The sequence below is a fragment of the Anomaloglossus baeobatrachus genome, chromosome 3 (assembly GCF_048569485.1).
Source record: "Anomaloglossus baeobatrachus isolate aAnoBae1 chromosome 3, aAnoBae1.hap1, whole genome shotgun sequence".
Taxonomy (NCBI): domain Eukaryota; kingdom Metazoa; phylum Chordata; class Amphibia; order Anura; family Aromobatidae; genus Anomaloglossus; species Anomaloglossus baeobatrachus.
Window position 1 is genome coordinate 333,024,058 of NC_134355.1, and position 16,732 is coordinate 333,040,789.

General features: G+C 42.2%; 1 protein-coding gene across 2 annotated transcripts in view; it reads left to right on the plus strand.

Annotated features, from left to right (window-relative positions):
• Positions 1-16,732, plus strand: part of ATG5 (autophagy related 5) — a 256,782-nt gene that overhangs the window by 140,178 nt on the left and 99,872 nt on the right. The window lies entirely within an intron of this gene.

Below are 16,732 nucleotides of genomic sequence, written 5' to 3' on the forward strand. Positions count from 1 at the left end.
TGCTTGAAAACACTGAACTAACAGTAGGACATATTTTATTATTGCAGCTTATATTGTGAGGATTATTTATTGAGGCTTAACACATTCTTAGATGACATTCTCATGTTTTTGGTAACTAGATTAAGAATCGGATAGATTTGCTTTCCTAAATCCTAAGATTGAGATTAATTTTTATTAGTTTTCCTATTAACAAACCATTGTGAGCCTTTTGTTCCATAGCAGTCCAAACATCTTGGATCACACTGTAGAGCAGGCTAGCAGTCAAAGTGCAGTCCGCTCATTGTATAGTAACTTCTCCCTGGAAGCAAGCAGGAGCAGAGAAAATATAACCTTATTTTATCCCTGTATCTGCTGTTACAGTTATACTACCAAGCATGATTAAAGGGAATCTGTCTGCAGATTTTTACTAGCTACCTAATCTGAAAGTCGCATGATGTAGAGACAGACATCCTGATTCCAGCGATATCATCATTTTATCAGCATGAGATCATCATTAGAGGACTAGTAAACCTGCTGTCATGTAGTCCTCCATATTCATCAGTTGAGTGTAAGCCCTCCTCCACAACTGACTTTAAGCTTTCTGGTTATGCACAGTGTACAGAGAATGCTGTCAGTCAGTGTGCGCAGGGTTATACAGAGCTCAGCATTCAGAAAACTGTTAGATCTGCAGGGAATTTTATCAAAACTGCACCAACCAGCGACAGATTCCCTTTAGCTAATTCCTGACCTTGGATATACTGGTACATCCTATTTTGCAGTGCGTTTCTTCAAATGGCTGTACCAGTACGTCCTGATGATCGTGCAGGCACAGGAGCTGTGCCTGCGTGATCGCCACACTTTGAGCTTGGCTTACATGAAAGCCGTGCTCAGTCTGTAACAGCTACAGCTAGTGCCTGCACCGCCTCCAGCTGCGATCAATTGAGATCACAGCATTTAGGAGGCTGGGAGAGGAAGTGTGCCCCCTTTCCTTTCGGGACCTGTTTGACTTGATCCCAAGCTCCTGATCATTGCCATGGTAAAACCCCTTTCACATTGCGCTTTTAGTTACGTTCAGTGGTCCCGTCGGGGCATCCATCCGAACGACCCCTCCCCCACCCCACAAAGCGTGTTTTGGACGCATGCGCGGACAGGGCCATTGACTATAATGGAGCAGACTCCATTAGCATGTGCTTTGTCTTGCTCCATTTTCGGGAATTTACGTTTTCTGCAGGCGGACTCCAAAATGTAGTCGACTACGTTCGGGTGTCCGCCTGCAGAAAACGTATATGCCCGAAAATGAAGCAAGACAGAGCACATGCTACCGGAGTCTGCTCCATTATAGTCAATGGCACTCTCGGCGCATGCATCCGAAACACGCTTTGCGGGGTGCGGGATGGGCGGTTCGAACGGATGCCCCGACGGGACCACTGAACGTAAGTAAAAGCGCAATGTGAAAGCAGCCTAACCTGAGGTCAAATGTCAGGAGCATGGTCTAAGAAGCGATCTATCAGTGTAATAGTGACAGGTATAATGTATTGCAATGCTGGTACCAGCGATCACAGACTAATAAAAAGTAATGTCCCATAAAGGGACTAAGTAAAAAAAAGTGAACAAAAATTGTACAAATATGTATATAAAAAAATTCACATTTTGTATCACTGTGTCCAGAACAACCCAATCTATAAGACTAGCTAAAAGGTATATTCAGCTCACCAGTTCGGTCGTGTGATTAGAAGGGCTCTTCAGATGATCCACGCCTGGAGAAGCAGGAGCTGCCGACAAATTCCCACCAATAGCATTCAACCCACAAAAAAAAAGTCCCCACTCAGGTCTGTCATCTGTGAACGGAAATATTTGGGGCTTACACACTACTGGTAGCACAAAGGCCCCCTCAAAAGAAATTCAGCAAAATCTGTGCACCTAAATTCAAATGCACCCCTCCCTTCTGAGCACCACAATGTGCCTAAACCACATTTCGCATCCACATGTTTGTCATTGTTGTAGTGAGGAGAGCCCACTTAATTTACAGGATGTGTGTATCCAGAACCATGAGCTGGGAACAATGTATGGGCACTACAATAACTTATCTGCCATTTTTAATTTTGCAACATTGACTGCGTTTGACTCCATGGGTGTTTTTCCAGAGACAAAATTGTCACTACACCCGTAGATGAATTCCCAGAGGAATGCAATTTCAGAAATGTGGTCACTTGAGGGGATTTCTGCTGTTCTGGCACTTAAGGGCTTTGATAATGGGGTCCGCAAACTATTCTAAGAAAATCTGTGCTCCAAAAGTCAAATGGTGCTCCTTCCCTCCCAAGCCTTGTGGTTTGGTCAAACAGTATTATACAGTCACGTGTGCTTTTGCCACATTCAGGAGAAATTGTGAAACACAATATGAGGACTTTTTTTGCCTGTTTTCCTTGCTAAAACAAAATTTCAGTGGTAAAAATCTGGGGTCTGCTTTTCTGGCATGTTAGGGGCTCTGACAATTTGATATTGCACCCCAAACCATTCCAGATAAATCTGAACTCCAATATGACCTGACCTTTGCACTTTGCCTCAAAAGTAGATTTCGACTACATGTGGTGTATTGGTGAACTCAGAAGAAATTGTGGAGCAAATTTTATGGTGCACTTTTTGTTCCCGTTACCCTTTTTTTAAAAGTAAAACTTTAAGGCCAAAGCATAATTTTGGTGGACAAAATGGTAAGTTATTTTCACAGCCCATGCTATACCCTTGAATCACCGGAGGGTTATAATTGCTCACTACCTTTTGAGAGGTGTAGTATCTAGAATGGGGTCACTTGTGGCAGGATTCTGTTGTTTTGTCATGTCAGGGGATCTTCAAATGTGAAATGGAATCCGCAATCTATTACCACCAATATGGCGCTCCTTCAATTCTGCGCCTTGCTGTGCGCTCAAACAGTAGTTTTCCACCACATATGGAGTAACTGCCTATTCAGGAGAAATTTGCAGAAGAAATTGTACAGTGTGTTTTCTTTTGTTGCCCTTGTGAAAGTAAAAAAAAAAGGCTAAAACAACATATTTGTTGGGAAAATTAATTATTATTTTTACGTCTCAATGTCATAAAATTCTGTGAAGCACCTGGGGGGTTCAAGGTGCTCATAACACTTCTAGATAAATTCTTTGAGGGGATTTCCACTGTTTAGGCACATCAAGGGCTCTCCAAAGAAGACAATGGCGTCCACTATCAATTCCAGCCGAGTTTGCCTTCTAAAAGTCAAATGGTGCTCCTTCTCTTCTGAGCTCTGCATCCGCCCAAACAGTGGTTTCCCACCACATATGGAATATTGGTTTACTCAGGAGATATTGCTGACCAAAATGTATAGTCCATTTTCTCTTGTCACCCTTGTTAAAATGACAAATTTGGGGCTAAAGCGACATTTTTTGAGAAAAAGAAAAAAATGTATTTTTTCTTTCCACATTGCATTAGTTTTTGTGAAGCAACTAAAGGGTTAATAAACTTGGATTTGGTTTTGAGTACTTTGAGGGGTGCAATTTTTACAATGGTGTCACTTTGGGATAATTTCTGTCACTTAAGCCCCTCAAAGTGACTTCAAATGTGATGTGGTCCCTAAAATAAAAATTGGTTTTGTTGGAAAAATGAGAAATTGCTGATAATCTTTTAACCCTTCTAACCTAATAAAAAAAAAATAAAAAGTGTAAAAAATGATGCTGATGTAACGTAGACATGTGATTAAATTATTTATTAACTATTTTGTGTGACATAACTGTAATTTAAAGGGGTTGTCCACTACTAGGACAGTCCCTTCTGATTGCACGTTTCCCCCAGGTAAAATAATAAAACCTATACTTACCTCCCATACTGGCACCCTTCCAACATTGTCTATGTTTGCAGTGTCAGGGCTCACGTGGGGTTGTGACGTCACGCCGGCCCCGCATCCATTCAGCGCAGGCTTCCTTCTCTCCGCCTTCGGACCAAATGAGCAATCAACAGGAAGTGGCCGCAGTGTTGACTCACTGTTGATTAACTCGTTTGGTCCGAAGTCGAGGCGATAGAAGTCCGCGGGACAGGCTTTGGCAGTAAGGGGTTAAAACACTATTTATATAGAAGCCTTTATCCTATCCTCATTTGGCTAGATTAGAATATTTATGCTTCTTAGAAGTCATTATTATAGTTATTCGATGTAATTTTTATTATTTCTGCATGACCACCAGAAGCGGCTTAAGCAGGAAAAATTTAATTTGTGAGAAATTAATTAATTTCATTTTTAATATTTTCTGTTCTTTGGGTTTTTTTGTTTTTTAAATCCCAAACATCCCTTGTTGATTTTAGGCATGTTTGCTAATATGATAACTGGATGTACAGAAAATGTTACACTTAATTGCCGGTTAGTTTTTCTAAAGGTTGGTTAGAAATTCTCTGGCAATATATAGGGTTGAAATGTTCATTTTATGTGGCTGGAGTTGTGGATCGGTGCTTATCATTAGCAATCTGGTCTTCCCATGTTGGCTGCTGTAGGATTTCTCTTGATTCTGTATACCGTAGTTGTACTGTTTACCTTTGGGCTTCTCCCCAGCTCATGAAAATACAACTGACTCTTTTATGCGAATCCAATATACAGAATGGCAATAATTTCTGCATTGTAACGCCTCCTGAAATTAGTATAAGCAGGGCTGAGTCAAGCTGACAGCTATTTTGGTTATTGCTGCCTCCTTCATGGTTAGGGACCATCATATTACCGATAGCAGTATGCAGAATAAAATCAAGCCTGAACCCTAAGCTTTTTGGCTCTCAGATTAGCATTTAGAGTTCAAAAAGCAATAAAACCAAAGTTACTAGAACATTTATGTGAAAACCAAAAAGATACATCCATAGAAAAATGAAGGCTAGGCTAGTTGTAATTGGTAACAAGACTATAAGTTCTTGCAGCCATTTTCAATTTCTTGGCTGTCTTTTTGGCTGCCATTTGAAGCCCCACTTAATTTCTACTTTTAATGTGTCCTAAACGCCAAAAGCCAGCGGTAGCCAGCGTACAGCCGAGCCAATGTGAATGTCCTTGGCTTGCTCTGTATTGTCGGAAACCTTTCATCATTACAGTTCCCCTGCAACATCATGACGTTGTGTGAGGAATAGTGACCAAGTCTCATAAATGTAGTGAGGTGTTCTGCGCCATGGCCTCGCAAGGGACTAGTAATCGCAAGAGGTTCTTGGCCTGAGTGGCGACATTCTAATGCCCTGTAGAGTTGAGCGGATCGGCCATAATCCGGGTCTAGATGATCTGGATCGGGTTGCCGCCGAAGTCCGGATCCAATCCGGAATCCGCTGTCATGTAAATCAATGGGGAGACGGATCCGGGACGAAGAGAGAGAGAGAAAGAGATATATACCGTGTTTTTCCAAAAATAAGACACTGTCTTATATTTTTTTTGCCCCCCCCCAAAAAAGCGCTAGGGCTTATTTTTGGAGGAGGTCTTATTCTTGGAGAAACACAGTTGGGGGTAAGTTTACCCCCCAAAAAAGCAGACCCCCCACTTCCCAGGAGACTCATACTCACCAGACCAGGACGTCTGCGTGGTTCCCAGGTCCCCCTGTGATCTCCGGTCGGTGCTGCACGCCATCCTCCACTGCTGCTAGCTGACACGCTGACACACACAGAAGATCCCAGACACACACAGAAGATCACACACAGACACACAGCAGATCACAGATATACACAGCAGATCACACACAGCAGATCGCAGGCACACACAGCCGGTCACAGATACAGCAGATCACACAGAGACACACACACACACACAGCAGATCACAGATATACACAGCAGATCGCAGGCACACACAGCCGATCCCAGATACACACACAGCAGATCGCAGATACACACACAGCAGATCGCAGATATACACAGCAGATCACACACAGCAGATCGCAGACACAGCCGATCACAGATACACACAGCCGATCACAGATACACACAGCCGATCACAGATACACACACAGTAGATCGCAGGCACGCACACCCATCACAGATACACACATCCGATCGCAGACACACACAGCCGATCACAGATACACGCAGCAGATCGCAGGCACGCACAGCCATCACAGATACACACATCCGATCGCAGGCACGCACAGCCATCACAGATACACACATCTGATCGCAGGCACACACAGCCGATCACAGATACACACATCACACACAGCCGATCACAGATACACACATCCGATCACAGGCACACACAGCCGATCACAGATACACACATCCGAACGCAGACACACACAGCTGATCGCAGAAAAACACAGCCGATCGCAGACACACACACACACACACACAGCCAATTGCAGACACACACACACACACACACATCACCACATCACATCCAGCACTTACGGCAGCAGAGAATGAGAGCAAGTCACGTGTTCAGCCGCAGGTCCTGTTCATCGCGCTGCACCGCACTGCCTCTCAGGATTCTCCCGGCGAGAAGAGATCGGTGTCACTGGATGAGGTGAGTGTGTATGCGATCCGATGTGTGTGCGATCCGATGTTTGTGTGTGTGTGTGATTGTTGTTTGCGTGTGAGCCGATGTTTGTGTGTGCGATCTGATTATGTGTGCGATCTGACTGTGTGTGCGATCCGATGTTTTTGTGTGAGATCTGGTGTGTGTGAGATCTGATTGTGTGTGTTGGTGTGTGTGTGTGTGTGTGAGAGCTGATGTGTGCGGGGGTATGATCACTGCAGGTCCTGCCGCTCAGTGTCGGGTGAGTGTAATTGCCGGGTGCCGCTGTGTATAATGAAGTTTCCTGCAGTATCCGTATCTATTTTAGCTGCACGGACACTTCATTATTGATCCGGGACTAGGGCTTATTTTCGGGGGAGGGCTTATATTTAAGCCTTTCTCCGAAAATGCTGAAAATCCCTGCTAGGGCTTATTTTTGGGGAGGTCTTATTTTTGGAAAAACACGGTGTATGTATGTATATGTATATATATATATATATATATATATATATATAGTATATATATGTGTGTGTGTGTATATATATATATATATATATATATTAGTATATATATGTGTGTGTATATATATATATATATATATATATATATATATATATATATATATAGTATATATATGTGTGTGTATATATATATATATATATATATAGTATATATATGTGTGTGTATATATATATATATATATATAGTATATATATGTGTGTGTGTATATATATATATATATATATATATATATATATATATATATATATATATATATATATATATATATATATATATATATATATATATATATGTGTGTGTACATATATGCATGCCCTGGTCTTGCTGCAGTAACGTACCAAAGTGGACGGCGGAACAGGGTAGTGTCAATCATTTTGCTCATCTCAACTAAGGGTATGTGCACAAGGCTACTTTAAGTTTCCCAGGGTGAAGCCACTCCAGGAAAATATCAACCGTCTTTTTCATGAAATGTCTTCGGTGATGGCTTTGTTGCGGCTCTGCCTTTGGCATCTGCGCTCTACAGCAGTGTTTCCCAAACTCCAGTCCTCATGGCTACAACAGATGATATTTTCAGGATTTCCTTAGCATTCAACAGGTGGTGGAATCATTACCAAGGTATCGCCTACTAAGGTAATTCTGAAAACCTCACCTGTTGGGGCTCGTGAGCACTGAGGTTTGGGAACCATTGCTCTATACTTTCAAGTATATAGAACTAGCAGCTTATAAACCAAGTCGCTCTAAGAATAAACATGTTACTTCTTTTAACCTCTTCAAGATTTGCAAAACCTAAAACCATTAAAAGTATTGACGTTTGACTGAAAATGTGCACAGTAATATGGTTTTGACATTATGCGCTGTGTTCATTTTTTGTGGTGCTTTTTCCGCTTGAAAAAAGACACAAATTGTATTTGACAACACACAAAAAATAGGTTTGTATGGCACTTTCAAGCATAGTTTTCACAGCTTCCCCATAACATAGCAAATGTGATCTCATGAAGAATGAAGTTTGGAAGATGCCTGTTTTTGCCTCAAGAGGGCAGATCTGTACCACGTGTATTAGCGTTACTACTGTGGAAACCGAATGCTTGAAAATAAAGAGGTTGGTGATGAAACCTTATGGACACAATCAGTTACCAGACTATGACTATATCACCGTTTCTTTTGACAATATTGCACTGTTCATGTAGATGGCTTTCTGTTACCACTTCATGGTATTTGCACAGCCAGGTGTCATTGTATCTCTTCTCAGTTTTGATGTTTTTGGTTCCTTTTTAGTTTTCAGACAAGTTTTCACTATAGATCCTTCACACGTGTGTATCTCTGCTGCTTCACTTTTTCTTTTCCCCTTCTAGTACTGCTCTGGATGTATACATATTTTGTCTGCCTGGTATACAGTTTGCTACTGTCACTGCTACTACTTGCTTGCCCTTGATATAACAGTTGTAGCTACCGGATGCAGACATTTAACTCCTTCACAACATATGACGTACATTTACACGAATTGTCGTGTCCCTAAATTTGATACTGGCTCACACGCTGAGCTCGCATCTTTCCTGGCAGATGATGGTGTGTGTGTGTATGTGTATATATATATATATATATATATATATATATATATATAATACAGTTTAAAGTTTAATCTGCCCAATTTCTAGAGCAAGGTAACCTCTGATTAGTCTAATTTTCAGCTTTGGCCAACACCTGGTCGTCTAATGGCTAGACGGAGACCTGGAGAGGCGGACAAGCTACAGTGTCTTGCACCTACTGTGAAATTTGGTGAAGGATCAGTGATGATCTGTGGTTGCTTCAGCAAGGCTAGAATTTGGCAGATTAAGCTTTGCAAAGGACGTATGAATCAAGCCACGTACAAGGTTATCCTGGAAAAACAGTTGCTTCCTTCTGCTCAGGCAATGTTCCCCAACTCTGAGGACTGGATTTTCCAGCAGGATAATGCGCCATGCCACACAGCTAGGTCAATCAATGTGTGGATAAAGGACCACCATATAAAACCCTGTCATAGCCAGCCCAATCTCCAGACCTGAGGAAGATGGATAGTCACAAGCCATCAAACAAAGAAGGACTGCTGACATTTTTGCACCAGGAGTGGCATAAGGTCACCCAAAAGCAGTGTGAAAGACTGGTGGAAAGCATGCCAAGACGCATGAAAGCTGTGATTAAAAATCATGGTTATTCCACAGAATATTGATTTCTGAACTCTTCCTGAGTTAAGTATTGTTGTTTCTAAACGATTATGAACTTTGCATTAGTTGAGGACTGAAAGCAATGCTTTTTTTTGTTATTTTGACCATTTCTCATTTTCAGAAAAGAAATACAAAATTTATTGTTTGGAAATTTGGAGACATGTCAGTAGTTTATAGAATAAAAAAATATACCTATAAAGAGTAAAATCAGAAAATGTGACCATTTTGGAGCGGACTCTTAATTTTTGCCAGAGCTGTATATGTGAATGTATGCTTTGTGTGTGTATATACTGTATACATATATTTGTTATAGCATAATTAGTACAACTGATCAGATGATCACAGGTTCAAGTCCCCTAAGGGAATTATTAAAATACTGCGAAAATTTAAAAAAAAAAAGTTTTTAGAAATATGAAAAAAATATAAAATTTAAAATCCCCACCCTTTTTGCCTTAGTAAAAATACAGCATTTGAGAAAAAAAAAACCATGCCTGGTATTGCAGCATTCATAAAAGTCCAGTCTATCAAAATATAAAATAAATTAATTAGATCTGTAAATGACATAATGGGAAAGAATATCAAACAACACCATTGGAATAAAAACGCAACAAGAGGCTATCAAAACATCATATCTATCTTAAAATTGTATCAGCAAAAACATCATCTCAGGGCACAAAAACAAGCCTAACAGAGCCCTATATCCTGAAAATGGAAAATATTACAGGTTTTAAAAAATGGCAACACATGCAAAATAATTTTTCTTTGCAAATTTCATAATTTTGACAAATGGGCAACCCTTTTAATATTTAATGGGGCAGAACAAAGTTACAGTGTTGCTCTTTTTATTTTTGTATGGGTGATGCATTTGCAGATTACAAGTGGGATTGGATATTAAATGGGACAAGTATGCCTTTGTAATAAATGGAATTATTCCATAACTGGACTTTGAGGCATCTATTGCAACACTTTTATATTGACTGTTAGCACAATCTATTGGCACATACTATTCTGAAATGTGATGATATTTTTGAACATTTTTCTTGGTTTGAAATTCCCTAAAAATTCCCAACACAGTGGTATTTAGATTTCATGGTCCAGATGGAGACCTAAAAGCAAAAGAGAACACTGGAAACAATTTTTACTACTCGTGAAGGTCAGACTTATAAGAATTCATGTATGACATCGAAAGGATCCAATAGTTGGTTAGTAGTGCATCACACTGATCATGAAGTTGCCAGACTAATGGAATTCTGTAACAAGCAAAGGACAAAAGTTCACCACGTTGAGTGCAGCAGTGTCAATCCAAATTGTAAGCATGGATGCTGCATCCTCTGGCATGGCATCGACCAGAAAAAGAAGAAAGGAACAGCAACTTCCAAGGGAGTATTGAATGGAATAAAAAAAAAGTTGTTGTTGACACACTAAAAACATCAAAAAGACTGCAGCATAGTTAAACACCTGACATGCAAATTGATAATGCCCCTTTAAGATCTTGTACCATACCATGTGCTGTTAAAGGGGTGGGTCACCCATATTCATTATTGGCCACATCGATGTTATGTTGAGAAACAATGTTTCTCTGAAATACCCTGTGTTGCTCATAGTGCCTGTGAGCGGCGCTATTGCGGCCGTCCCCAGTCTCCGTGAGTCACTGGGCTGCGGGCAGAGTTTCCCCCCTCGTCACAGCCCAGTGTTGCAGCCCATCTTCTCCCTGCTCCCTCCTCCTTCGCTGCAGAGCATGCAAGCAGGAGTGACGCTGGGCTGTGATGAGAGGTGAAACTCTGCCCACAGCCCAGTCACTCACGGAGACTGGGGCCGGCAGCGGTGATTTCAGGTGAACAGGAAGTTGACGTGACATCACCGGATCCCCGAGGTCACGGAGCCCAGGTCCACATGATGGGGAACAGCGGTCTGCAATAGCGCCGCTCGCAGGCACTATTGGCAATACAAGGTATTTGAGAGAAACATTGTTTCTCAATATAATATCGATGTGGCCAATAATGAATATGGGTGAACCACTCCTTTAATTATATTGTGTTCTCAGCTACTGATTGATGCTCTTTGCATTTAAAAACTGCTAGTTTATACTCTGTTACTTGTTCGTATGATTAAGGGTGTTTTTCATACGCCAGAAACACATCAGGTTTTTAACTATGCTGCATCTTTTTTGATGTTTTTATAGTGTCTCCAATAAAGTTTTTTTTTAAACTCTATTCACCGCTCCTTTGGAAGTTGCCGTTCTTTTCTTCTTTTAAATGGAATTATGATTGAATATGAAAGTGTATATTAAGCCTTAAGGCCCCATCACACACAGAGATAAATCTTTGGCAGATCTGTGGTTGCAGTGAAATCATGGACTTATTGTTCCATTTGTACACAGCCACAAACCTGGCACTGATTGTCCACAATTTCACTGCAACCACAGATCTGCCACAGATTTATCTCTGTGTATGATAGGACCTTTAGGGTATGTGCCCACGATCTGGAGCCACTGCGTCCTGGTTGCGGCGGGTTCTGACCTGCGGGGCTGCAAGTCTTCTCCGCAGGAGAACACAGGACACCGCAGCTGCCCGTGTCTACGATCAAGGTTTGAGGTGCTATGGTCTCCGCCTCAAAGAAATGACATGCTTGCGGCTCAGGAAGCCATACTGCAGGTCAGTTTTCACTGCAGGCCGTACATGCACAGAAATCCCATCCACTATGCGTGTACTGTACAACGCAGCATTTTGGACGCAGCAAAAACACTCTGCATCCAAAATGCTGCAAACACTGATTATGGGCACGTGCCCTATGGGTAATCTCTCATCAGGATTTGACACCCCAAACTATTTATATGCACATGTAGCTCTTTCAAAGACAAGTCTGGCAATACCTTTTACATGGCCAGTCCATTCCTCCATTGCTGAGAAATTAGCATTTGAATTTATATGCAAATGAGGCTACAAGCGTATGATAGATCTTAAACCTTTTTGTCACTCCGGCTCTTTTCCCTTTCTCTTGCTTGACTGACAGCCTTAATATTGTGTGACTTTAGGCAAAGGAACCATCAGTCAAGCAGGAGGAGGCAGTACTGGGCAGCGAATAGAGCTGGAGTACCGGAGGCATGAGATCAACAGCCTCAATTGCGTATCAATACAAACACTAATTTCTCAGAATCCGAGGAAAGAACTGGCCATGTCTTTGAAAGCGCTACTTGCGGTTTTAAATAATTTGGGGTGTGAACTCGCTGACCACCTCTTTATAACCTTATTTATAAGATGTGAAGCTTTCTGAAATGTTTGATTCTGAGAAGTTAGTTGAGCAGCTGTGAGTTATATTGGAAAGCACCTAATATCTAATCAGACGTCTGAAAGTAAATTGTATACAGATAGTGGCAGATCAGAACAATGAGAAAATGGGATATGACATCATGGTCTAGGAATATGGCAAATATATAGGAAGTGTCTGCAAATGTCTGCTAATCCAAAGTACAGGAGTTGATTAACTGTACAGCCTGCAACATGTTTGCAATTTTTTATTTATTTTCAGGTTTTTTGGGACAATCTAAAAGAAAAATATTCGTCGGGATGGGCTGAAACTAAAATGCTATTACGTCAAATCCAGTAAAAGGGAAGGCATAAAAGGAATTTTAAAAAACCCCACTTCTGAATTGTAAATTTAAAGCCTGCAATACTGATTGTATTGTAATTTCGTGGCTTTATGGTGCTTTCTTTTAACAATACTGTAGATACTCAGTTTTACATGTTGAGCACCACTATTGAAGATGACCTGCTATTGTACAGGTACATTGTGTGGTGTAAGGACCCATCTGAGTGAGGTCTGGTCATAGCAGGTGGGCTTCCACGTTCTACGTTACACTTGAACCCAACTTTATGGTACAGATAAAAACTCCTTTGGCTGTTCAATTCATTTTTTTTCCACTCGAAGAAGTGTTTCTGTGTTTTCTAATATTTAACCTTTCAAAAAAATTTGCATACAAATTCTGAAAACCTCAAAAGAAAGAATATTTCTCATGAGTAACAGAAAACAGTATAAGGGACAAGTCACTTTCAGCAAACAGGACTACTTTTATGTATCACCTCGGTCTTGACCTACATTGTTTTATATACATATGAAGAGAAAACACAAAAGAATGTTAAATTATCTCCTTTACAAAACTGTCATCTGAAGTGTAGACTTTTTTTTTATTTTAATTTTGTGACCCTTTTTCTTTAAGGACGTAAATCAAACATCTGGGGGAGGTGTGAGGGCAGCCACAGCTCTCACTTACTCTAGATGTTTTGTTTGTCCGAAGGAGAGGAGAGGGAAGGCAGAGCTGATGACCGCATGGATTGCGTGACTTAATAATGTCACGTGAGCCCCAGGAGAGCTAGTGCTGACACTGCTGGAATGGCACCAGCACCAGAGGGTAATATAGGCGTTATTATTTTTCTGGGGGCAAACCTAGGGATTGAGAAGAGGTTGTCCGAGTAGTAGACAACAGCGGGCTTTACACACTATGATATCGTTAATGAATTATCATCGGGGTCACGTGTTTGTGACGCACATCCAGCGTCATTAACGAGATTGCAGTATGTGACACTTATGAGCGACCTTAAACGATCGCAAAAGCGGTCAAAATCATTTGCCGCGGAGAGGTCATCCTGAAACAAAAAAATAGTTTTCTGCTTATTAGCGATGTTGTTCGTCGTTCCTGCGGCAGCACACATCGCTATGTGTGACACCGCAGGGGCGACGAACATCTCCTTACCTGCCTCCACCGGCAATGCGGAAGGAAGGAAGTTGGCGGGATGTTACATCCCGCTCATCTCCGCCCCTCCGCTTCTATTGGACGTCTGCCGTGTGACATCGCTGTGACGCCACACGAACCGCCCCGTTAGAAAGGAGGCGTTTCGCCGTCCAGAGCAACGTCGCAGAGCAGGTATGTGCGTGTGACGCTTCCGTAGCGATCATGTTCGCTACGGCAGCAATCACCACATATCGGCCGTACGACGGGGGCGGGTGCTATCGCACTCGACATCGCTAGCAAATGCTAGCGATGTCGCAGCGTATAAAGCCCACTAACCCGTTTAATACAAGATATGGTGTATAGTACTTTATGGTTGAAGTCATTGTCAGTCCAATCAATATGTTGTGGAATCATTGGTAATAAAACTTGGAATGACTCTTTGTACAATTTTTATGTTCCATTTTGGCTAGCCCAAAAATGACATCGGGTTATAGTAGTTTACTTAATCTCATTACTGAGGAATGGTTTTTAACATTGTCCCTATATTTTAAAATAGTAGTATTGTAGCTTCTCAATACAGAGAAAGGCATGATGCATTAATGGATCCATTGTCGGGGAGATCTAAGTGGATACAGAGATCGCTTTTATTTTACAAGACAGAGTAAAAATGTGAACAATAATGTTCCAGCTGATGGAGCAGATTTCATGCGGTTTTCTCGTCACAATTGTGCAACTGATTTTGTTCCGAGAAATGCTGATGGTGACTTATACCGTATTAGACCTTATTTACACACTGCTGATTTAACAGGTGTTTTACATCAGGATTTTAAGGCCCTGTGCGCACTAGGCATTTTTACCTGCGGTTTTACCCGCGGTTTTGCTGCGGAAATTTCTTGAGAAATGCTTGTGATCTTTCTGCAGACATTTCCCAGCAAAACCTATGGGAAAAAAAAATAGCTGTGCGCACACTGCATTTTTTTCTCAAGAAAATTCTTTCTGAAAATTTTCTTGAGAAAATGTGCATATCACTTCTTTTCCGCAGGTACCTGCGGTATACCCCCGGTATTTCACTCCATTCACTGTAATGTAATCGCGAAATACCGGGGGTATACCGCAGGTAGCAAATGATGTGCGGTATACCCTCGGTATAGCCGCGGTTTACCTGCGGTAATGTTCATCACTACCCTGCGGTTTTGCAGGAAGTGATGTCATTATGACAGAAGAGGAAGCGGAGCAGAGTAAACACACACAAAACGTCACCCCTTCCTGGACGCCGCACAGAAGCACTTCCGTGTGACCTCCAGGTGCCCGTGCAGTCTGTGTCCCGCTCCGGCCCCGCGGCTGCCTGCACTCCAGTGTCAGTGTCTGCCCGCAGTATCAGCAGCTTGTCACCCTGCAGTGCGTGCAGCCGCGGGGATGACGAGAGCTGCCGTCAGGAGGTGAGATGAGATCATTACCTGCTGTGACTATCTCCTGCCTCCTGACGTCACCGCTGTCACTGCCGTCTATGCCTGCGGCCCGAGACTGTCACTAGCGGTGACGTCATGGGCTCTCGCGATACTGCTGAGAACGCAGCGGGCATGGAAGGCAGTGACAGCGCTGATGGCAGGACTGCAGGAGATCATCACTGCAGGTAATGGTCCTGCTAACCTCCTGATGGCAGCACTTGTCATGCCCTGCAGTGACCTGGGCTGACATATTGATGTTAGCTCAAGTCACTGCATTGCTCTCCCAGCCAATGGGGAACATTCTGTTCTTTATTGACTTGGACAGTGACTATGGTATGGATCGCCGTGGGACCCCCTTATTGGATTACGCCGGACCCGGATTTGATTGGTTTTTTCAATACATTGGTGAAAGAGGGAATGTGGGGAGTGTATTTTCAAATAAAACTTTTTTTGTTGTCTATTTTTTATTGCTTACTGACTGGGTTGGTGATGTCGGGTATCTGATAGACGCCGTGACATCACTAACTCCAGGGCTTGATGCCAGGTGACATTACACATCTGGCATCAACCCCATATATTACCCCGTTTGCCACCGCACCAGGGCAACGGGATGAGTTGGGGTGAAGCGCCAGGATTGGCACGTCTAATGGATGGGCCACTTCTGGGGCGGCTGCAGCCTGCTATTTTTAGGCTGGGCAGTGTCCAATAACAGTGGGCCTCCCTAGTCTGAGAATATCAGACCCCAGCTGTCCGCTTTACCTTGGCTGGTGATCCAATATGGGGGGGACCCCACGTTTTTTGTTTTAAATTATTTATTTAATGTAAATAACAGCGTGGGGTGCACTCTGTTTTGGATTACCAGCCAAGGTGAAGCTGCCAGCTGTGGTCTGCAGGCTGCAGCCGTCTGCTTTACCCTAGCTGGCTACAAAAGATGGGGGGACCACACGTCATTTTTTTTTAAATTATTTATTTATTTTTTGGCTAAATACAAGGCTAGGCACCCTTTAGTGCCACATGAAAGTCACTAAAGGGTGCCAGCTTAGAATATGCAGGGGGGGGGGACATTATATAGGTCTTTCTCATCTATCTATCTATTCATCTATCCCTCTTTCCCTCTATCCATTAGCTGTCTATCTATCGATTATCTATCTATTATCTATATTATTTATTGCAGTTCAGCATAAAAAAAACGCAGGGACCAACCTGCGGAAAAATCGCGGCAAAAACGCATGCGTTTTTCCCGCGGTTTTGGTGCGTTTTTTTTACCGCAGGTGCGGTAATCTTCAACTCCCAGAAGTTTCTCAAGAAATTTTTTTGAGAAAAATCACTTTTCTAGTGTGCACATAGCCTAAAGCCAAAACTAATTGTTGA